At 38.5% G+C, this 23346-nt stretch overlaps 1 non-coding gene across 1 annotated transcript; it reads right to left on the bottom strand.

Moving 5' to 3' along the window:
• Positions 1-3223: 3223 nt before the first annotated feature.
• Positions 3224-3331, bottom strand: LOC112725479 (small nucleolar RNA R71). The gene has a single exon (XR_003164585.1). It is a non-coding gene; the product is annotated as a small nucleolar RNA R71 (small nucleolar RNA).
• Between the last annotated feature and the right edge of the window lie 20015 nt (positions 3332-23346).

The following is a 23346-nucleotide window of genomic DNA, read 5'->3' on the forward strand; positions in this document are numbered from 1 at the left end:
CTCTTAGATCTCCTAACCAGAATCTTCGTGGCGTAAGCTAGAATGATGGCGGCATTCAAGAGAATCCGGAAGGTCTAAACCTTGTCTGTGGTATTCTGAGTAGGATTCAATGATTGAATGACTGTGACGAGCTTCAAACTCGCGATTGTTGGGCGTTAGTGACAGACGCAAAAGGAGGGTGAATCCTATTCCAGCATGATCGAGAACCGACAGATGAATAGCCGTGCCGTGACAGGGTGCGTGAGCATATTATTCACTGAGAGGAGGGGATGTAGCCACTGACAACGGTGATGCCCTTGCATAAAGCCAGCCATGGAAAGGAGTAAGACTGATTGGATGAAGATAGCAGGAAAGCAGAGGTTCAGAGGAACGAAAGCATCTCCATTCGCTTATCTGAAATTCCTATCAATGAATTACATAAGTGTCTCTATTCCTATTTTATTATTTAAAATTCGAAAACCACATAATTATTTTATATCCGCCTGACTGAGATTTACAAGGTGACCATAGCTTGCTTCATACCAACAATCTCCGTGGGATTCGACCCTTACTCACGTAAGGTATTACTTGGACGACCCAGTGCACTTGCTGGTTAGTTGTATCGAAGTTGTGACAGACTGTAAAACTAGATCAGAGTATCTGGCCTAAGAAGCCATTACCAGAGATCACAATTTCGTGCACCAAGTTTTTGGCGCCGTTGCCGGGGATTGTTTGAGTTTTCGGCAAGCTTTTGGTCCGGTAACATCAGTGCCAGATTCCCTTTTGATCCGGCAACAGCACCAAGTTTTTGGCGCCGTTGCCGGGGATTGTTTGAGTTTGGACAACTGACGGCTCATCTTGTTGCTCAGATTGGGTAACTTTCTTTTCGTTTTCTTTTCAAAAATTTTTCAAAAATATTCTCAAAATTTTCTCATCTGTTTTCGAAAAAAAAATTTATATAAAAATGTTTTCAAAAATTTATTCAAAATTTTTAAGAATGAATTCTAGTGTCTCATGAAGCATGTTGAAGCCTGGCTGGCTGTAAAGTCATGTCTAAATTTATTTGGACTGAGGCTTGCAATTTGTTATCAAAGAGCAATATACTCTCGTGTTAAAGACTGAAGCTTGGCTGGCCATTGGCCATGTCTAGTGTTTTGGACTGGAGCTTTCTTTGAAAGCTTGGCTGGCTAGTGAGCCATGTCTAATTCCTGGACTGAAGCTTTAGATTAACATGACAAGATTCCTGGAATTCATATTAAAAATTTTGGAATCCTTATTTTCCTTTTTTTTCAATTAATTTTCGAAAAATACCAAAAAAATTAGAAAATCATAAAAATCAAAAAATTATTTTTCTGTTTCTTGTTTGAGTCTTGAGTCATATCATAAGTTTGGTGTCACTTGCATATGCATCTTGCATTTTTTCGAAAATATCATGCATTCATAGTGTTCTTCATGATCTTCAAGTTGTTCTTGGTAAGTCTTCTTGTTTGATCTTGATGAATTTTTGTTTTGTGTCTTTTCATGTTTATCATATGCATTCTTGAATTCTTAGTGCGTAAGCATTAAAGAATTCTAAGTTTGGTGTCTTGCATGTTTTCTTTGCATTAAAAATTTTTCAAAAATATGTTCTTGATGTTCATCATGACATTCATAGTGTTCTTGGTGTTCATCTTGACATTCATAGCATTCTTGCATGCATCACATGTTTTAATCTAAAAATTTCATGCATTGCATCTTTTTAGTGTTTTTCTCTCTCATCATAAAAATTCAAAAATAAAAAAAAATATCCTTCCCTTTTTCTCTCATCAAATTCGAAAATTTGAGTTGACTTTTTCAAAAATTTTTAAAATCAAATTGTTTCTCATGAGTCAAATCAAATTTTCAATTTGAAAATCTTATCTTTTTCAAAATCTTTTTCAAAAATCAAATCTTTTTCAAAATTCTTAATTATTTTCGAAAATTTCAAAACTATTTTTCAAAAATCTCTTTCTTATTTTCAAAAATAACATAATCAATTAATGTTTTGATTCAAAAATTTGAAGTTTGTTACTTGCTTGTTAAGAAAGATTCAAACTTTAAGTTCTAGAATCATATCTTGTGATTTCTTATGAATCAAGTCATTAATTGAGATTTTAAAAATCAAATCTTTTTCAAAACTAACTTCAATCATATCTTTTCAAAAATATCTTCTTATCTTATCTTTTTCAAAAATATCTTTTCAAAATATCTTTTCTAACTTCCAAACTTCTTATCTTTTCAAAATTTGTTTCAACTAACTAACTAACTTTTTGTTTGTTTCTTAACTTTTTCAAAACTACCTAACTAACTCTCTCTCTCTCATTTTCGAAAATATCTTCCCTCTTTTTCAAAAATTTCTTTTTAATTAACTAATTATTTTTATTTTTTATTTTTAATTTCAAAAATTTTCGAAAAAAAATACTAAACATTTTTCAAAAACCATTTTTCAAAAATCACTAACTCTTTCTCAAAAAAATATTTTCGAAAATTCCCCCTCTCCCATCTTCTTCTATTTATTCATTCATATCCTAACATCTCACCTCACATCTCTAGCCTCCTCACAGTTGTGTTTCTTCCATTATATTACATTCTTTGTCTCCCCCTCTTCCTCTACTCACACAGGGATCCCTATACTGTGGAATAAAGGATCTCTATTATTATTATTATTTTTCTGTGCCTTCTTCTTTGTCATATGAGCAGGAGCAAGGATAAGAACATTCCTGTGGAAGCAGATCCAGAACCTGAAAGAACTCTGAAGAAAAAATTAAGAGAAGCTAAAATACAACAATCCAGAGATAACCTTTCAGAAATTTTCGAACAGGCAGAGGAGATGGCAGCCGAAAATAATAATAATGTAAGGAAGATGCTTGGTGACTTTACTGCACCTAATTCCAATTTACATGGAAGAAGCATCTCCATTCCTGCCATTGGAGCAAACAACTTTGAGCTGAAACCTCAATTAGTTTCTCTGATGCAGCAGAACTGCAAGTTTCATGGACTTCCATCTGAAGATCCTTTTCAGTTCTTAACTGAGTTCTTGCAGATATGTGATACTGTTAAGACTAATGGAATAGATCCTGAAGTCTACAGGCTCATGCTTTTCCCCTTTGCTGTAAGAGACAGAGCTAGAATCTGGTTGGACTCTCAACCCAAAGATAGCCTGAACTCTTGGGATAAGCTGGTCACGGCTTTCTTAGCCAAGTACTTTCCTCCTCAAAAGCTGAGCAAGCTTAGAGCTGATGTTCAAACCTTCAGACAGAAAGAAGGTGAATCCCTCTATGAAGCTTGGGAAAAATACAAACAGTTGACCAAAAAGTGTCCTTCTGACATGCTTTCAGAATGGACCATCCTGGATATATTCTATGATGGTTTATCTGAGTTATCAAAGATGTCATTGGACACTTCTGCAGGTGGATCCTTTCACCTAAAGAAAACGCCTGCAGAAGCTCAAGAACTCATTGACATGGTTGCTAATAACCAGTTCATGTACACTTCTGAAAGGAATCCTGTGAATAATGGGACGCCTATGAAGAAGGGAGTTCTTGAAGTTGATACTCTGAATGCCATATTGGCTCAGAATAAAATATTGACTCAGCAAGTCAATATGATCTCTCAGAGTCTGCATGGAATGCAAGCTGCATCCAACAGTACTCAAGAGGCTTCTTATGAAGAAGAAGCTTATGATCCTGAGAACCCTGCAATAGCAGAGGTGAATTACTTAGGTGAACCTTATGGAAACACCTATAACTCATCATGGAGAAATCATCCAAATTTCTCATGGAAGGATCAAAAGCCCTAACAAGGCTTTAATAATGGTGGAAGAAACAGGTTTAGCAATAGCAAGCCTTTTCCACCATCAACTCAGCAACAGACAGAGAACTCTGAACAAAATGCTTCTAATTTAGCAAATCTAGTCTCTGATCTATCTAAGGCCACTGTAAGTTTCATGAATGAAACAAGGTCTTCCATTAGAAATCTGGAAGCACAAGTGGGCCAGCTGAGTAAAAGGATCACTGAAATCCCTCCTAGTACTCTCCCATGCAATACAGAAGAGAATCCAAAAGGAGAGTGCAAGGCCATTGACATAAGTGCCATGGCCGAACCTGTGAGGAGAGGAGAGGACGTGAATCCCAAGGAGGAAGACCTCCTGGGACGTCCAGTGACCAATAAGGAGCTTCCCTCTGAGGAACCAAAGGACTATGAGGCTCATCTAGAGACCATAGAGATTCCATTGAACCTCCTTATGCCCTTCATGAGCACTGATGAGTATTCCTCTTCTGAAGAGAATGAGGATGTTACTGAAGAGCAAACTGCCAAGTTTCTTGGTGCAATCATGAAGCTGAATGCCAAATTATTTGGCATTGATACTTGGGAAGTTGAACCTCCCTTGTTCATCAATGAACTAAGTGACCTGGATCAACTAACATTGCCTCAGAAGAGACAGGATCCTGGAAAGTTTATAATACCCTGTACCATAGGCACCATGATCTTTAAGGCTCTATGTGACCTTGGTTCAGGAATAAACCTCATGCCCCTCTGTGTAATAGAGAAACTGGGAATCTATGGGGTGCAAGCTGCTAAAATCTCACTAGAGATGGCAGACAGCTCAAGAAGACAGGCTTATGGACAAGTAGAAGATGTATTAGTAAAGGTTGAGGGCCTTTACATACCTACTGATTTCATAGTCCTGGATACTGGAAAGGAAGAGGATGAATCCATCATCCTATGAAGACTTTTCCTGGCCACAGCAAGAGCTGTGATTGATGTTGACAGAGGTGAAATAGTCCTTCAATGGAATGAGAACTCCCTTGTATTCAAAACTCAAGGATCTCCCTCTGCAACCATGGAGAGGAAGCTTGAAAAGCTTCTCTCAAAGCAGAGTCAACCAGAGCCCCCACAGTCAAACTCTCAATTTGGTGTTGGGAGGCCACAACCAAACTCTAAGTTTGGTGTTGAACTCCCATATTCAAACTCTAAGTTTGGTGTTGGAGAGTCTCAACAAAGCTCTGTACATCTGTGAGGCTCCATGAGAGCCCACTGTCAAGCTATTGACATTAAAGAAGCGCTTGTTGGGAGGCAACCCAATATTTATTTATCTAACTATACTTTTCTTAGTTATGTGTCTTTATAGGTTCATGATCATGAGGAGTCACAAAATAAATATAAAAATTGAAAACGGAATCAAAAACAGCAGAAGAAAAATCACACCCTGGAGGAGCATCTGTCTGGCGTTCAAACGCCAGAACAGAGCATAGTTCTGGCGCTGAACGCCTAGAATGGGAGCATCCTGGCGCTGAATGCCCAGAACAAGCATGGTTCTGGCGTTCAACGCCAGAAAAGGCAGCAAAGGGGCGTTGAACGCCCAAAATGGGCACCAACCTGGCGCTGAACGCCCAGAGTTGTGTGCAAGGGCATTTTACATGCCTAAATTGGTGCAGGGATGTAAATGCCTTGACACCTCAGGATCTGTGGACCCCACAGGATCATCTCAGGATCTGTGGACCCCACATGATCCCCACCTACCTCATCATCTCTCTTCCCATTCATGATCATCCCTTCTACTTTCCATTTACCACTCACATCCATACACCCACTACCTTCAAAATTCAACATCTCTTTCCCACCCAATCCCACCCATATGGCCGAATACACACTCCCATCCATCTCCTCCATATCTTCTTCTTATTCTTCTATTCTTTCTTCTTTTGCTCGAGGGCGAGCAACATTCTAAGTTTGGTGTGGTAAAAGCATAGCTTTTTTGTTTTTTCCATAACCATTGATGGCACCTAAGGCCAGAGAAACCTCTAGAAAGAGGAAAGGGAAGACAAAAGCTTTCATCAAGGGTCTATAGCTCAGTGGTAGAACATTTGACTGCAAATCAAGAGATCCCTGAGATACCTTAGGGGATACATTTTCTTCCACACAATTATTGGAAGCAACTAAGGGTGGAACATCAAGAGCACTCCATCATCCTTCATGAAATCAGAGAAGATCTAAAAGCAATGAAGGAGGAGCAGCAAAGACAAGGAAGAGACATAGAAGAGCTCAAGGACATCACTAAGGTGGATTCATTCCTTGTTCTTACTTTCTCTGTTTTTCGTTTTCTATATTATGTGCTTATCTATGTTTGTGTCTTCATTACATGATCATTAGTAGTTAGTAACTTTGTCTTAAAGTTATGAACGTCCTATGAATCCATCACCTCTCTTAAATGAAAAATGTTTTAATTCAAAAGAACAAGAAGTGCATGAGTTTCGAAGTTATCCTAGAACTTAGCTTAATTATATTGATGTGGTGACAATGCTTCTTGTTTTCTGAATGTATGCTTGAACAGTGCATAAGTCTTTTGAAGTTGTTGTTTAAGAATGTTAAATATGTTGGCTCTTGAAAGAATGATGACTAGGAGACATGTTATTTGATAATCTAAAAAATCATAAAAATGATTCTTGAAGAAAGAAAAAGCAGCAAAGAACAAAGCTTGCAGAAAAAAAAAATAGAAAAAAAAATAGAAAAAAAAATATAGAAAGAAAAAGAAAAAGCAAGCAGAAAAAGCCAATAACCCTTAAAACCAAAAGGCAAGGGCAAATAAAAAGGATCACAAGGCTTTGAGCATCAGTGGATAGGAGGGCCTAAAGGAATAAAATCCTGGTCTAAGCGGCTAAACCAAGCTGTCCCTAACCATGTGCTTGTGGCGTGTAGGTGTCAAGTGAAAACTTGAGACTGAGCGGTTAAAGTCAAGGTCCAAAGCAAAAAAAGAGTGTGCTTAAGAACCCTGGACACCTCTAATTGGGGACTTTAGCAAAAGCTGAGTCACAATCTGAAAAGGTTCACCCAGTTATGTGTCTGTGACATTTATGTATCCGGTGGTAATACTGGAAAACAAAGTGCTTAGGGCCACGGCCAAGACTCATGAAATAGCTGTGTTCAAGAATCATCATACTGAACTAGGAGAATCAATAACACTATCTGAACTCTGAGTTCCTAAAGATGCCAATCATTCTGAACCTCAATGGATAAAGTGAGATGCCAAAACTATTCAAGAGGCAAAAAGCTATAAGTCCCGCTCATATGATTGAAGCTCTGTTTCATTGATAGTTTGGAATTTATAGTATATTCTCTTCTTTTTATCCTATTTGATTTTCAGTTGCTTGGGGACAAGCAACAATTTAAGTTTGGTGTTGTGATGAGCGCATAATTTATACGCTTTTTGGCATTGTTTTTAGTATGTTTTTAGTAGGATCTAGTTACTTTTAGGGATGTTTTCATTAGTTTTTATGTGAAATTCACATTTCTGGACTTTACTATGAGTTGTGTGTTTTTCTGTGATTTCAGGTATTTTCTGGCTGAAATTGAGGGACTTGAGCAGAAATCAGATTCAGAGGTTGAAAAAGGACTGCTGATGCTGTTGGATTCTGACCTCCCTGCACTCAAAGTGGATTTTCTGGAGCTACAGAACTCGAAATGGCGCGCTTCCAATTGCGTTGGAAAGTAGACATCCAGGGCTTTCCAGAAATGTATAATAATCCATACGTTGGCCAAGAATTGACGACGTAAACTGGCGTTCAACGCCAACCTTCTGCCCAAATCTGGCGTCTAGCGCCAGAAAAGGGTCCAAAACCAGAGTTGAACGCCCAAACTGGCACAGAAACTGGCGTTCAACTCCACAAATGGCCTCTGCACGTGCAACACTTAGGCTCAGCCCAAACACACACCAAGTGGGCCCCGGAAGTGGATTTATTCATCAATTACTTACTCATGTAAACCCTAGTGACTAGTTTATTATAAATAGGACCTCTTACTATTGTATTAGACGTCTTTTTGACCATCTTTGGATCTTTGAACGCATTATTCTTAGACCATGGGGGCTGGCCACACGGCCATGCCTGGACCTTCACTTATGTATTTTCATACGGTAGAGTTTCTACACTCCATAGATTAAGGTGTGGAGCTCTGCTGTTCCTCAAAGATTAATGCAAAGTACTTCTGTTTTCTATTCAATTCATCTTATTTCGCTTCTAAGATATCCATTCGCACCCAAGAACGTGATGAAGGTGATGATTATGTGTGACGCTCATCACCATCTCCCCTATGAACGCGTGCCTGACAAACACCTCTGTTCTACATGAAATAAGTTAGAATGAGTATCTCTTAGATCTCCTAACCAGAATCTTCGTGGCGTAAGCTAGAATGATGGCGGCATTCAAGAGAATCCGGAAGGTCTAAACCTTGTCTGTGGTATTCTGAGTAGGATTCAATGATTGAATGACTGTGACGAGCTTCAAACTCGCGATTGTTGGGCGTTAGTGACAGACGCAAAAGGAGGGTGAATCCTATTCCAGCATGATCGAAAACCGACAGATGAATAGCCGTGCCGTGACAGGGTGCGTGAGCATATTATTCACTGAGAGGAGGGGATGTAGCCACTGACAACGGTGATGCCCTTGCATAAATCCAGCCATGGAAAGGAGTAAGACTGATTGGATGAAGATAGCAGGAAAGCAGAGGTTCAGAGGAACGAAAGCATCTCCATTCGCTTATCTGAAATTCCTTTCAATGAATTATATAAGTGTCTCTATTCCTATTTTATTATTTAAAATTCGAAAACCACATAATTATTTTATATCCGCCTGACTGAGATTTACAAGGTGACCATAGCTTGCTTCATACCAACAATCTCCGTGGGATTCGACCCTTACTCACGTAAGGTATTACTTGGACGACCCAGTGCACTTGCTGGTTAGTTGTATCGAAGTTGTGACAGACTGTAAAACTAGATCAGAGTATCTGGCCTAAGAAGCCATTACCAGAGATCACAATTTCGTGCACCAACCAACAAGTACAAGCAAAGAGAATAGGTGCAGAAAGTATATCTGTCAGAATTACTGTTAGTGTGAGTGATGCAATATATCAAACAGTTAGTGGGTTAGTGAGATGAAATGTAAATAACAGAAAAAAAAGTAGGGGGAAGGGAAGAAATTAACTAAAACAGGAAGTAAATAACTCAAACAGAAATTTAAATCAAACAAAAATAAAATGCTCAATCTAGTTATCCTCCAATCTAATCATTGTTGATGCACAATCAATCCCCGGCAATGGCGCCATAAACTTGATGCACGGAAAACTTGTCTCATAACAAATTTCCTTCGGCAAGTGTACCGAATTTGTCATCAAGTAAAAACTCACAATAAAGTGAGGTCGAATCCCACAAGGATTGATTGATCAAGCAACTTTAATTAGAGAAATGTTCTAGTTGAGCAAATCAGAAATTGAGTTGAGAATTGCAGAAAGTTAAATGCGGGAAAGTAAATGACAGAAAGTAAATTGCTGAATCTTAAATGGGAATGGGGGAATTGCTCATAAATGTAAATGACAGAAATTAAAGAGAATGGGTAAGATCAGAAATCGGGAGTTCATTGGGCTTAGAAGACGTTGCATTCTCCGGATCAATCTCATTTACATCTCTTCCTCAATCAATGCACTCATTGATCTCCTTGGCAATCTTAAGTGATTGAATTATAATTTCTTGTAATTCAATCTCTCAAATCTTGATCAAAAGCCAATTCCTTGGTCAATTGCTCATGAGAAGAGATGAAGTATGGTCACTGATTATACCACATGCATTTCCCAAATCAAGTATTGAGAGGATTATAGTCACATATCCATCCAAACCCAATTTGGTCCAGCATGAGAAAGCATTTCTAGCTTGATCTCTTCATTCCTCTTCCAAGGTTCAGAAGAGATCCAAGTATGAATAGTTTCTTTTCCAAGATAACTACCCAATTGGATGAAGATCGAAAGCTTTCAGGTAAAATCAAGAGAAAAGATAGAAGAAGAATAATGAAAATTAGTATTGATCCATCAAATTACAACAGAGCTCCCTAACCCAATGAAAGGGGTTTAGTTGTTCATAGCTCTGGAAAATGAAAACAAAGATGGAGAATACATGATGAAAACTAGAAGAGCAGAGAAAGTAAAATACAGGAAGTAGTTCTGTGCTGTTTTTCCAACTCTCAGTAACTCCCCAAAATAATTCAAAGATACTCCTATATATACTACTCTTCTCATCTTCTAGTTGGCTCTTCAAGTCTTGGGCCTTTGGATCTTGAGTTTGAAGCAGTTCTCTTCTTCATTTGGGCTTGGCTTTACTTGCAGAGAGAAAGTGTGAAGTGGGCAGAGATTTTAGCTCACGACGTTAGGGTTGTTAACGTTTAGTGAAAATATGAGTTCCAGAACGTTAGTGACAATCAACTTTCTCACTAACATTCCTAAGTAAAAGCCACGTTAACCTCAATGTTAGTGGCACAAACATTGCCACCAACGTTGCCTCTAGGTCCTTCGCACACGTTATTGGGACTTAACATTCCTAATAACATTGAAAAGCCCCCATTGCTCCTACGTTAGAGCCCATGTTAACTTAGTTAACGTGGCTCTTTAACGTGGGCTTGCCATCCTTCGAGAACGTTAGTGACATTCAACATTGTCACTAACGTTCCAATGTGCCCCCATGTCTCACGTTAGAATCCACGTTAACTAGGTTAACATGGCTTATAACGTGGCCATGCTTAGCCATCCCCAACGTTAGTGACAATGTTGAGTGTCACTAACGTTGGCTCATCATTCCTCATCCACGTTAGCTTCCACATTAACTAAGTTAACATGGGAGTTAACGTGGCTCATAGAGGCTTGTGTGGCTCCTTCCAACGTTAGTGACAATGTTGAGTGTCACTAACGTTGGCCATCACCTTCTTCTCTCACGTTAGCCTCCACGTTAGCTAAGTTAACGTGGAAGTTAACGTGGCATTGTGCACTTAGGCCAACGTTAGTGACAATGTTGAATGTCACTAACGTTTGCTTCCTTTCCCCCTTTTAACGTTAGAGGCCACGTTAACTAAGTTAACGTGGACTCTAACGTGGCCACTTGTGAGCATTGGCCAACGTTAGTGATAATGTTAAGTGTCACTAACGTTGGCTCAATTTCCCTTCTTCAAATTAGAGTTCATGTTAACTTAGTTAACGTGACTCTTAACGTGGGTAATGATGGCTTCGAGAGTGTCATTGGCAGTCACTTTTCTCATTAACTTTGCAAGTTACCTCCCATTCCTTGCTTCCTTTGGTCCTGAAATCAGGCAATAGAGTGTATCGAAGTTCTAGTCCAAGTCATGGGTAATGCAGAATACAATTTGTCACTAAACTCATGCAAAATCCTCATGAAATCATGTAAAATGCACAATGTATGCTTGAATCAAGGTGTAAGTGAATATCTACCCAAAACTAGCTTATTTCCTAAGAAAATGCATGAAACTATCCTAAAAACAGTAAAGAAAAGGTCAATGAAACTGGCCAAAATGCCCTGGCATCAGTGTCTTAAGCAAGAAGAATAGCAAAAGATGTTAGGGGAATTCGCCGCTAACTTGACCGAAGTGTTGAACCAATTGGTAACATTGTGCTCAAATATCCAAGACACTCCCATTGTTGAATATGGAGGAGTAGTTGAGGAGCACAATGAGAAGGAGAATTTGGAGCTTCAAGGTGGAGAAGAGGAGTTAAAACAACAAGTACAAAAAGAGGAGGAGGTAGAGCTAATTGAACCAAAGGAAGTGGTTGAAGATTTAGGAGATGTTGAATGCAAAGAGAAATCACAAGTTGAAGAGCTCTCTTCCATGGAGTTTGAAATTGGTGTTGAGGAGGATGGTACACAACCTCCAAGGCACAATGTGATTGAAGAATTTGAAGAAGTGGAGCAAGCAACAAGTTCCCTTATATATGATGATTTCGCATCAACATATGATCCTTTTGAGTTTGAGGAATCGTTCCCCATTGGGCTTGGAATTGATGATGAGTTGGACCTCACTAAACCTCCTATTTATGACTTGAGTGATGGGGAAGAGCTAGAAGAAATTGGTGGAGAAGAGCTTGAACTTGAGGAAGCTTGGCAAGAGCTAAAGCTTGAAGAATATTGTCAAGTAGTGGAAGCCTCTACAAGAGGATGGACAGGAGTGGAACGTGCTTTGTCAAGACCGTTGGGAACCCCTTCACCTAAGTTGCCATCTAATCCTTCATTTGAGTGGGTAAAACTTCTAACTCTTAGCTTTATTATCCCACTTGAATTTGGTTTGCTTGAAACGGATGACCAACTTAGGGCGCTTTGCGGAATTAAGCGTAAGAGCAGGATGTTTAGTGGTTGGCGTTGTAAGTCTAGGCTCATTATGGTTGGAAGCTCAAAATTGAGGAGCATAGATTGGTGTAGTGCTAAAATAGATGGGTCTAGAAGGGTAGTTTGGTGCCTTCATGAGAATTCGGCTTCTCTACCACCTACAGGAAATTACCATGATCAACTCAAAGACGGGTGTACTTTGGGAGCTCATGGTTTGTGAAGAACTCCATCAAAGCTTGGAGATATCAATCTTGAATGATGGAGCTTATTGGAAGTCCAAGCATTAGTGGATGTTCAAAGATGGCTTCAAGCATAAGCCACCTTGATGAAGAGCTCCCCATAAGTCCAACTTAAGGACAACAAACAAAAGTGCTAGGTGGGAGACACCCCACTATGGTGACATCTTTCCCTTTTTCCTTTTTTTAAATATTGGTAAAAATTGGTTTAATTTCATGTTTTGTTCGGTTAGTTGAGTTTATTTGGGAGTCTAGTGGGTTAAATAAGGTTTTATGGTATTTTGATAGCTGTTTGGAGGTTTAGAACGCTTGGTTTGATGCAAGAACTTGAAAAATTTTGAAAAACAAAGCACCATGCCACGCGTACGCATCACTCACGCGTATGCGTGACGTCAAGAATTTCGACCACCCACGCGTACGCGTGGATCCAAAATTTCCACTCCCATAAAATTTCAAAATAGTTTTGCGAGTTTTGGGCTAGAATTGTGCTTTTAGCACAAAACCGACCCACGCGTACGCGTGCACGCATACGCATCGCCTCTCTGAATAACCCACCACGCGTACGCGTCGATCCTCTTTCACCAATCCACGCTTACGCGTTAAACCACGTGTACGCGTGGATTGCCCTGTTTCACCACTCTTCTTTTCTTCTCTTCTTTCCATTTCTTTCCTTCTTCTCTTTTCTCCCCCTTCCTTCCCCTCCTTCAACCATCACCCAACACTACCAAGCACCATATAACACCATTTCTTTTAGTTAGTTATTTACTTAGTTTAATTTTTGTTCAATTTTTATTTTCATGATAAGTGTGGGATTACTCATTTTGTTTGTTATTTTTTGCTCCTTGATATTAATTGGATGCTAGTTTAGCATAACTGTTTTTGTATTCATGGTTGGATTTCTTTGTTGAGGATATATTTTACTACTTGGTTTTTAATTTTTCATGCTTAACCCTTTTGCACACCAAGTACTTGTACATTGTCTTCAAGCATCCTAAATCTTTTGAATCGCATGTTTTGGCCACCATGCATTCATTATCCATTGTTAGGGGTACATTATCAATGCATTTTTTTAGGTGGTGCTTGTTTATGATTGACCCTTATTTACATCACCTATTTCATGCATTGAGATTGTGAAATTGTGAAATTGGATCGTAAGCTTACCTAGTGACATATTTTTGAGCTTTGTAAAGCTTTGTGGACCATCCATGTTATGTGATTGATTTTAACTCTTATATCTCTTATCCTGAGTTCCATAGCACCCATGTTTTTCACTTCTATGTCACTTAGGTATTGCAATTAAACTTCAATATGTGTCATTGTTTGATGTGTAAGCTCTCTATTTCATTTGGTTAATTAAAGTTTCCTTGCACATCGATCAATGTCCATGCATTATCCAATTTCACAATTGCTTAATTGTTGCTTGAATGCTTTTATGCTTCTTCACTACTTGTTTGTAACTTAACTTACAAGTCTTTTAAAGTATTTCAAGCACACTAGAATGAGTGAAGTATATGCTTTCTTTTGTGTAAATATGACATAACTTTTTATGCTTGTGTGTGTTTGTGTTCTAAATGGCGCGCAATCTTAGAACCCATACACATATTTTTCATCAATGTCACACTAATTCACTCACTTTATTCTAGTGATTTACCTCATTCCAACAATTTTCATGACTAATGCACCATAACCAAAAATGGAAGCAGAAGAAAGAACACGTAGCACCGGTTGATCTGCCAGCTGAAGGTGGCAACCTGGAGAGTCGCCGTACCCCCTTGCTCATCTTTGAGTACACCGAGGACGGTGCAAAATTTTAAGTGTGGGGAGGTCGTCCGACAAGTCAGCATTTTTGGGTGACAAGTTTCTAATCCTAACACTTTTGCATTTTATTTTTAGGTTTTTTAGGATTTTTAGTTGCATTTTCTTATTTTGCATCTATATACATAATAAGCTTAGTCAAAATAATGAAAATTTTCAAGAAATTTATCTATAGGGCACCCGAATTGATTAAAAAAATTTAGAACTTGCTTGAATTACACACATTGTGGATCATGTTTTTGAGCTAAGAACACAAGCAGGTGAGATTTGAGCCTAATTGTGTGGTTACATCATATAACCACTTATTTTTCTTCTTGTGTGTATTATTCTCTTTCTATGATTGTAATCTTTGATTTGTTTGATTCTTTATGTCCATTATTTTGTGTATACATGCATTTATATGATTAAGGCCATTGTTTAAAATAGCTCACTTACCCAAATAGCCTTACCTTTTATCTTCTATTGTTAGCCAATTTTGAGCCTATGCTTAACCCATTTGTTCTTCATTTTAGCACATTACAAGCCTTAAGTGAAAAATAATAAAGGTCCCTTGTTTGGATCTTCGATTAGCTTAGGCTAGTGAGAGTATTTCTCATTTGTGGTTTTGTTCAAAATTTTGGGAATTTGGTACATGCTCATGCATTAAATGTTTAAACCATATGCATTGATGCTCTTGTATATATTTTAGTTTGAAAAGAAAAAAAATGAGAAAAACAAAAAGAAAAATAAAAACAAAAAAGAAAAAGAAAAAGAAAAAAAAAGAAAGAAAAAGAAAAGCAATAAAAAGGGGACAAAATGCTGCAAAGTAAAGTTCATTAAAAATCAATGCATATGTGTGGTGATCAAAAAGAGAATGCACGAGTGTGTGTGAAAATGTGAAGAATGGGTAGTTAGGTTAGCTTTGAAATTGTATAGGTTGTTATATAGGTTAGGTAGGAAGTTTAAGCTTATCAAAGATTCAAATTCTAGCCCACTTAACCAAATATACACCCTTACCTTGACCCTAGCCCCATTACAACCTATGGGAAAGCCATCATGATATTTGTATGCATGCATGAAATAATTGTTGACTATTAGATGAAAAACAAATTTCGGAATGCATGATTAGGGGAAAATTAAGTGAATCAACCCTATACACTTGAGTGACTATAGCGGATACACATCCTATGAGGGTTCGATCGCTAAATTACATGCTTCCACCCATGATCACCTTTTCTTTCAAGTTTGTAAAATCTTTTCAATAACTCAATTCAAGTGTGGGTTTACTTTGATTGCTATTGCTTTAGACCTTGTGTTCATATATGCTTTCTTGGGAATTAATTTATTTTGGCTAAGTGATTGCATCCATTTAGATAGATTGCATGTAGGTAGTTGCATCAAGGTAGTTTGCATTGAATAAATGTTGATACCCTTTGTTTCTTTCTTGAGTTCAGCATGAGGACATGCTTGGTTTAAGTGTAGGGAGGTTTGATAAACACCAATTCTGTGGTTTATCTTGTGCTTAATTTGGGGAATTTTATCACTTTTTCTCACATTTATTCAATGAAATAGCATGGTTTTGCAATTCTCCCTTAATTTGTGCTTAAGTGTAAAAACATGATTTTTAGGCCCTTAAACTGGTGATTTTAATTCACCTTAATTCCATTCGATGCCTTGATGTGTTTGTTGAGTGATTTCAGGTTCATAAGGCAAGTATTGGATGGAAGAAGTGAAGAGAAAAGCATGCAAAGTGGGGAATTCATGAATAAATGAGCATTTGGAGAATTGAGGGCTACGCGCACGCGTAATCCACGTGTACGCGTGAATTGAATATTTGCAAGCTACGCGCATGCGCCACCCACGCGTACGCGTGACTAGGAGTTTTGGTCAGTGACGCGCACGTGTCGTCCTCGCGCACGCGTGACGCTCGGCACGTGACTCACTTAAAGTGAAAATGCTGGGGGTGATTTCTGAGCTACCCAAGCCCAAATCCAACTCGTTTCTGAGGGTATTTCATGCAGAATTGAAGATTGAGCAAAGGGGGGGGAGCAATTAGTTGTAGCTTAGCATCATGTAGTTTAGTTTCTTGAGAAAGAAGCTCCCTCTTCTCTCTAGAATTAGGGTTCTTAGGGTATTTGCATCTTAGATCTAGGGTTTAATTATTGTTTTCATCTTGTTTTCCCTTCAATTTCTTGTTTCTACATCTAAATTCTCTTAGCTTGTAGTGTTAATTTCCCTTTTCATGCCTCTTTTATGTTTATGAACTCTTTGTTGGATTTAAATTTCCTTTTAATGCAACTGAGGTTTCATGTTTCTTTCTTGTTTAATTCAGTTGTTATTATTGTTTCCTTGCAATTGGTAGTTGTAGAATTTATATTTCTTGCAATTTATTATGCTTCCCTTTTATGCCTTCTAAGTGTTTGACAAAATGCTTGGTTAGATGTTAGAGTAGCCTTTTGAGCATTCATGGCTTTGAGAGAGGAATTAGGCAATCTTGAGTCATAAATACCCAATTTAGATTGGTGATCTAGAGTTGTTGGCTAATATTATTTTTATTAACGCTAATCTTTTGCTAATTCAATTAGTAAGTTGATTAGGACTTTTGGAGTGAGATTAGCTAGTCTTATTTGACTTTCTCTCGTGTGAAGACAACATTGTACTTTCTTCCACTGTTAGAGATGACAAAATAGGATAAATTCTTGTAAATCATTGTATGACTAGGATAGAAAGCCTATGATCTCAACCCTTGCCATGAATATCTCTCTTTACTATTTGCTTTCTTTAATTGTTTTCTTTAGTTTTCTTTGCATTTATTTCCTTGCCCCTTTTACCAAACTAAACCCCCCGTATTCCTGCATAGGCAATAATCATTCACTTCATTGCAATTCCTTGTGAGATGACCCGAGGTTTAAATACTTCGATTAATTTTTATTGGGGTTTGTACTTGTGACAACCAATCTTTTAAATTTGATTGAGAATTATTAGTTGGTTTGGAACTATGCTTACAACGAATTTCCTTTTCTATTAAGAGGAATTTCTAGACCGACGATAATTCTTCGTGTCACGTAAACATATATATAGGGAGGGGGAGGGATTTTTGAAAATCATAGTGAAAGAAAGATAAAAATTTTTGAAAAAAAAGATTAAAAGATAAGTTGTTAAACATGAAAGATAAGAAAAGATTTTAAAAAGATATAAAAGGTTTTAAAGATAAGATAAAAAGCATGAAAAATATTTGAAAGTTTAATAAAAGATATGAACAAGATAAGAAAAGATTTTGAAAGAATTTAAGAACAAGTTGAAAAAGATTGAGATTTTGAAAAGGATTTGAAAGGTTTGGAAAAAATGTTTTTATTTTGAAATTAAATTGAAATTGAAATATTTGAACAAGATTTAATTTAAAAATCAAAGAATATTTGAAATTGAATATGAAAAAAATGAGTTGAATTAAGAAAAGATGAGGATTTTGAAGTTAACTCCATGCTGCCTTGCTGGCGTGTAAACGCCCAAAATGTAGGCATTTTGGCGTTTAACGCCAGATGGATCCTCCTTCTTGGGCGTTAAACACCCAGCCATTTAACGCCAGGCTGATGCTCCTTCTTGGGCGTTAAATGCCCAGCCAGGGCCTTCTGGCTGGCGTTTAACGCTAGGCTGATGCTCCTTCTTGGGCGTTCAACACCCAGCTAGGGCTCCTTCGCTGGCGTTTAAGGCCAGGCTTATGCTCCCTTTAGGGCGTTAAATGCGCATCCAAGGCCTCCTGGCTGGCATTTAATGCCAGGCTTGCTGTCTCCATGGGCGTTTAAACGCCCATTGCCTTCCCTTTCTGGCGTTTAACGCCAGAAAAATCCGTACTGCAGGGTATTCTATTTGCTGTTCTGCATCATTTTGTCTCTGTTTAAGCACTGTCCATGATCACTAATCATTAAAATTAACTTAAAATGTAATGAAAACGTAATTGTGGCTGTCCGCTTACTTCCAAAGTGTCCTCTATAGTCCGAGCCATGGCAATGCTATAGAATTCTCTGTGCCTCTTCTTCAGACACACAGCGTCGGATTATTCCATCCGAGCATCTCTTAAAGAGATATGGCTCATCCTAAAGGTAACATTTAGAATCATGCATGAGTTTTTGGGCTTGCTCCCTGGTAAACTCTTTGTGAATGAACCTTATAGCCTTGTAATTTGTAATGTCTGCAAACCAAGGTACTGTCCGAATGGCATGGAGTTGCTCATCTGGAAAGGATTCGCATATGTCAGTGGAAGGAGAAGAAGTCCCTGCCACTGGCTCTATCCGGGACAAGTGGTCAGCCACCTGATTTTCTATCCCCTTTCTGTCTCTAATTTCTATATCAAACTCTTGCAGGAGTAATACCCATCTTATAAGTCTGGTTTTAGAATCCTTCTTGGTATGGAGATACTTTAGAGTAGCATGGTCAGTATAAATAATGACCTTAGATCCTACTCGGTATGATCTGAACTTGTCAATGGCATAGACCACTACATGTAGCTCCTTTTCTGTAGTAGTATAGTTGTTCTACGCATCATTTAATATGCGACTAGCATAATAAATTACATGCAAAAGCTTGTCATGTCTTTGCCCTAGGACTGCGCCAATTGCATGATCACTGGCATCACACATTAGCTCAAATGGTAAGTCCCAGTTGGGTACAGAGATGATAGGAGCAGTGACAACCTTGGCTTTCAGAGTTTCAAAGGCATGCAGGCATTCTTGATCAAAGACAAATGGGATGTTAGTGGCCAAGAGTATACACAGGGGTTTTACAATTTTTGAAAAATCTTTTATGAACCTCCTGTAGAATCCTGTATGTCGTAGGAAACTTCTGATTTCCTTGACATTAGTAGGTGGAGGCAAATTTTCAATCACTTCTACCTTCGCTTGATCTACTTCTATCCCCTTGTTCGAGATCCGATGCCCAAGAACATGCCTTCAGTTACCGTGAAGTGGCATTTCTCTCAGTTTAGAACTAGGTTTGTTTCTTGGCATCTTTTCAAAACTAGGGCCAGATGATCAAGACAGGAGTCAAATGAATCTCCGAAAACAGAGAAGTCATCCATGAACACTTCAAGGAACTTCTCTACCATATTAGAGAAGATAGACAACATACATCTCTAAAAGGTGGCAGGTGCATTACACTGGCCAAATGGCATTCGCCTGTAGGCAAACACGCCAGATGGGCATGTGAATGCTCTTTTCTCTTGATCTTGTGGATCCACTCCTATTTAATTGTATCCAGAATATCCATCCAGGAAACAATAAAAAGCTTGACCTGCTAGTCTTTCTAGTATTTAGTCAATAAATGGTAAAGGAAAATGATCTTTTCTGGTGGCGTCATTGAGTCTTCTATAGTCAATGCACATATGCCACCCTGTAACTATTCTTTTAGGGATCAGTTCATTCTTTTCATTATGAACTACTATCATGTCTCCCTTATTGGGAACAACTTGGACAGGGCTCACCCAGGGGGTATCAGAAATGGGATAAATGATCCCAACCTCCCAGACCTTAGTGACTTCCTTCTGCACTACTTCCTTCATAGCTGGATTCAATTGCCTTTGTTGTTGTACCACTGGTTTGGCATTATCCTCCAGCAGGATTTTATGCATGCATCGGGCTGGGCTAATGCCCTTAAGGTCACTGATAGTCCACCCAAGGACGGTCCTATGTGTTTTGAGCACTTTAATTAGTTCTTCTTCTTCCTATGGCTCTAAGGTAGAGCTTATGATCACAGGATAGGTATCTCTCTCTCCTAGAAATGCATATTTTAGGGAGGAAGGTAATGGCTTAAGCTCAAGCTTTGGAGGCATCTCCTTTTCCTTAGAGGTTTCCAGAGGTTCCTCTGGATTTGGCTGGATATCATCAAGGATGTCATTCAGCCCTTCCTTAAGGCTTTCGGCCATGTTGACCTCTTCAACTAGAGAATCAATGAGGTCAATGCTCATGCAATCCTCAGGGATGTCTGGATGTTGCATAGCTTTGACAACATTCAGCACGAATTTTCCCTAATTGACTCTTAGGGTTACTTCCCCTTTTTCAACATCAATGAGAGTCCGTCCTGTAACTAGGAAGGGTCTCCCTAGGATAAGGGATGCACTCTTGTGCCCTTCCATGTCCAACACCACAAAGTCAGTGGAAAAAGTAAAGGGTCACACCCTGACAATCATGTCTTCAATTACTTCTGATGCTATCTTAATAGAACCATCAGCAAGTTGAAGGCATATGGGGGTTGGTTTGACTTCATCAGTCAAACAAAGCTTCTTTATTAATGAAGCAGATATTAGGTTGATGCTTTCTCCAAGGTCATATAGGGTTGTCCTTGTACAAGCATCACCTAGAGTGCTTGGTATCATAAAGCTTCCAAGATCCTTAAGTTTCTCAGGTATGCTATTTTGAATGATTGCACTGCACTCTTCAGTGAGGAGGACTATTTTTGTCTCTCTCTAATCCTTCTTATGACTCAAAATGTCCTTCATGAACTTAGCATAAGAAGGTATCTGTTTAAGAGCCTCTGCAAAAGGGATCTTGATCTCTAATGTTCTGAGATGATCTGCAAAGCGGGCAAACTGTTTGTCCTTTTTCTCTTGATAGAGTTTCTGAGGAAATGGCATCTTAGCCTTATATTCATCAATCTTAGTTTATGATGGCCGAGAGCCATGTGTGTTGGAAGGGGGGTTACTAGCTTGTTTAGGAGGGTTGTTATCAGTCTGTGACTGGCCTCCTTTGCTTGGGCGTTCAATGCCCAAGTTGCTATCCCCTTCCTGGCGTTTGACACCAGGGACAAGTCCCCCTTGTGAGCATTCAATGCCAAGGGTGCTGCCTCCTTGGAATTTGAATGCCCAGTCTTTGCGCTTTCCTGGCGTTCAACGCTAGGAATGATACCTCCCTGGGCGTTTGGACACCCAGAGATATCCTGTGCAGAGACATGGTTATCCTCTGTCAATTGTTCTTTTCCCTTCCTATTGTACTGAGGTTGGGTGTTTAAGGATTTCCTACTTCTCAATTAAATAGCCTGGAATTCTTCTGTTATCTGCTTAGATAACTGCTGCCTTGTTTGACTAAGTTGGGCTTCTACATTCCTGTTAGAAGCCTGAGTTTCTTGCAAAGCCTTTTGTAGTTCCAGTAGTTGCTGGACAAGGGCATGCAGTTGCTGAGTCAATGGACCATCCTGTTCTGAAGGGTCAGGCTCAGCAGATACTACCTTAACCTCTCCTTTTATATAGGTCTCAGTAGATAGTACAGATGCTGATTAGTAGAACTGTCTTAATAAGCTCTAGAGCCTCTCCAATGGTCTTTCTCATGTGAATGGAACCACCACCAGAGTGGTCCAAAGACATTCTAGCTATGTCTGAAAGCCCATTGTGGAAGATGTATAACTGTACCCATTCTAAAACCATTTCAGCGGGACATTTTCTTAGCATCATCCTATACCTCTCCCAAGCATCATATAGAGATTCCCTACCTCCTTGTTTGAAGCCTTGGATGTCCGGCCTCAGCTAGGTCATCTTTCTTGGAGGGAAGTATTGACTTAAAAACTTGTCTACTAACAGTTTCCAAGTTTTCAAGCTCACTTTAGGCTGGTTATTGATGAAGAGAATTTTTTGATGGTTTAGAATTTCTCTAATAGGATTAAGAACTTCGTTGTAAGCATAGCTCCAAACCAACAAATAATTCTCACATAAAAAATATTGGTTTTGTCACAAGTACAAACCCCAATAAGAATTAACCAAAGTATTTGGACTCCGGGTCGTCTCACAAGGAATTGCAATAAAGTGTATGATTATTGGCTATGAAGGATGTAAGGGGGGTTTTGATTGATAAGAGGGCAAGAAATTAAATGACAAGGAAAGTAAATCAAGCAAATAACTAAAGAAAGCAAGTAATAAGGAGAGACATTCATGGCAAGAATTGAGATCATAGTCTTTCTATCCTAGTCATACAATGTAATTCATCTTATTTAGTCAACTCCAACAAATGGAAGAAGGTATCATGTTATCTTCACATAGGGAGAATGTCAAACAAGACTAATCAATCATATCACAATAATTAACAAGAATCTATCTTATTTCATCATCTCCAACATTGGAAGAAGGTATAAGTTATCTTCCATGAGAGAAAGTCAAACAAGACTAGTTAATCTCAAATCAAAAATCCTAATAAACTCACTAATTGAATTAGCAAAAGATTAGCGTCATTGAAAATGATATTAACTAACAACTCTAGATCACCAACATATGTTGGGTTTTCACGACTCAAGTTATGGTTGATTGAGTGCCAGGAGGTCAGGGTTGACAGCTTTACAGTTCCTTCATTTCTTCATGAGTTCTCCCACTTGCATGCTTTTCTCCTCACTTCTTCCATCCAATACTTGCCTTATGAACATGAAATCACTCAACAAACATATCAAGGCATCGAATGGAATTAAGGTGGATTAAATTTAGCTATTTTAAGGGCTAAAAAGCATGTTTTCACATTTAAGCACAAATCAAGGGAGAATTGCAAAACCATGCTATTTTATTGAATAAATGTGAGAAAAGGTGATAAAATCCCCCAAATTAAGCACAAGATAAACCACAAAATTGGGGTTTATCAAATCTCCCCACACTTAAACCAAGAATGTCCTCATGCTAAGAATAAAGAAGGACAAGAAAAGGGGTATGAACATTTATTCAATGCAAATAAACTATATGCACCTATCTATATGAATGCAACTAAATGCAAAATTATTCTACCTACTTGGTTAAAAGTAAATCAATCTCCAAGAACATATATAAGCAAGTAGGGCAAAGGTCATATGGCGACTCACAAACTCTACCAATTCAAATATCAAAACAAAGTTCAAATAGACTTGCAAGAAGAACCCTCATGAAAGCTGGGAACAAGGAATTGAGCATCGAACCCTCATCAGAAGTGTATCCGCTCTAGTCGCTCTAGTGTATAGGGTCGATCACTCAATTCTCTTCTAATCATGCTTTCTATGATTTGTTTTTCATCTAACAATCAACAATTATTTAATGCATGCATACATTCATCATGAGGACTTATTCATAGGTTGTAATGGGGCTAGGGTAAAGGTAGGGGTGCATATGGTCAAGTGAGCTTGAAATTTGCATCTTTGATTAACTTAAGCTCTCACCAAACACATATGACA

The sequence above is a fragment of the Arachis hypogaea genome, chromosome 11, assembly GCF_003086295.3.
Source record: "Arachis hypogaea cultivar Tifrunner chromosome 11, arahy.Tifrunner.gnm2.J5K5, whole genome shotgun sequence".
NCBI lineage: Eukaryota > Viridiplantae > Streptophyta > Magnoliopsida > Fabales > Fabaceae > Arachis > Arachis hypogaea.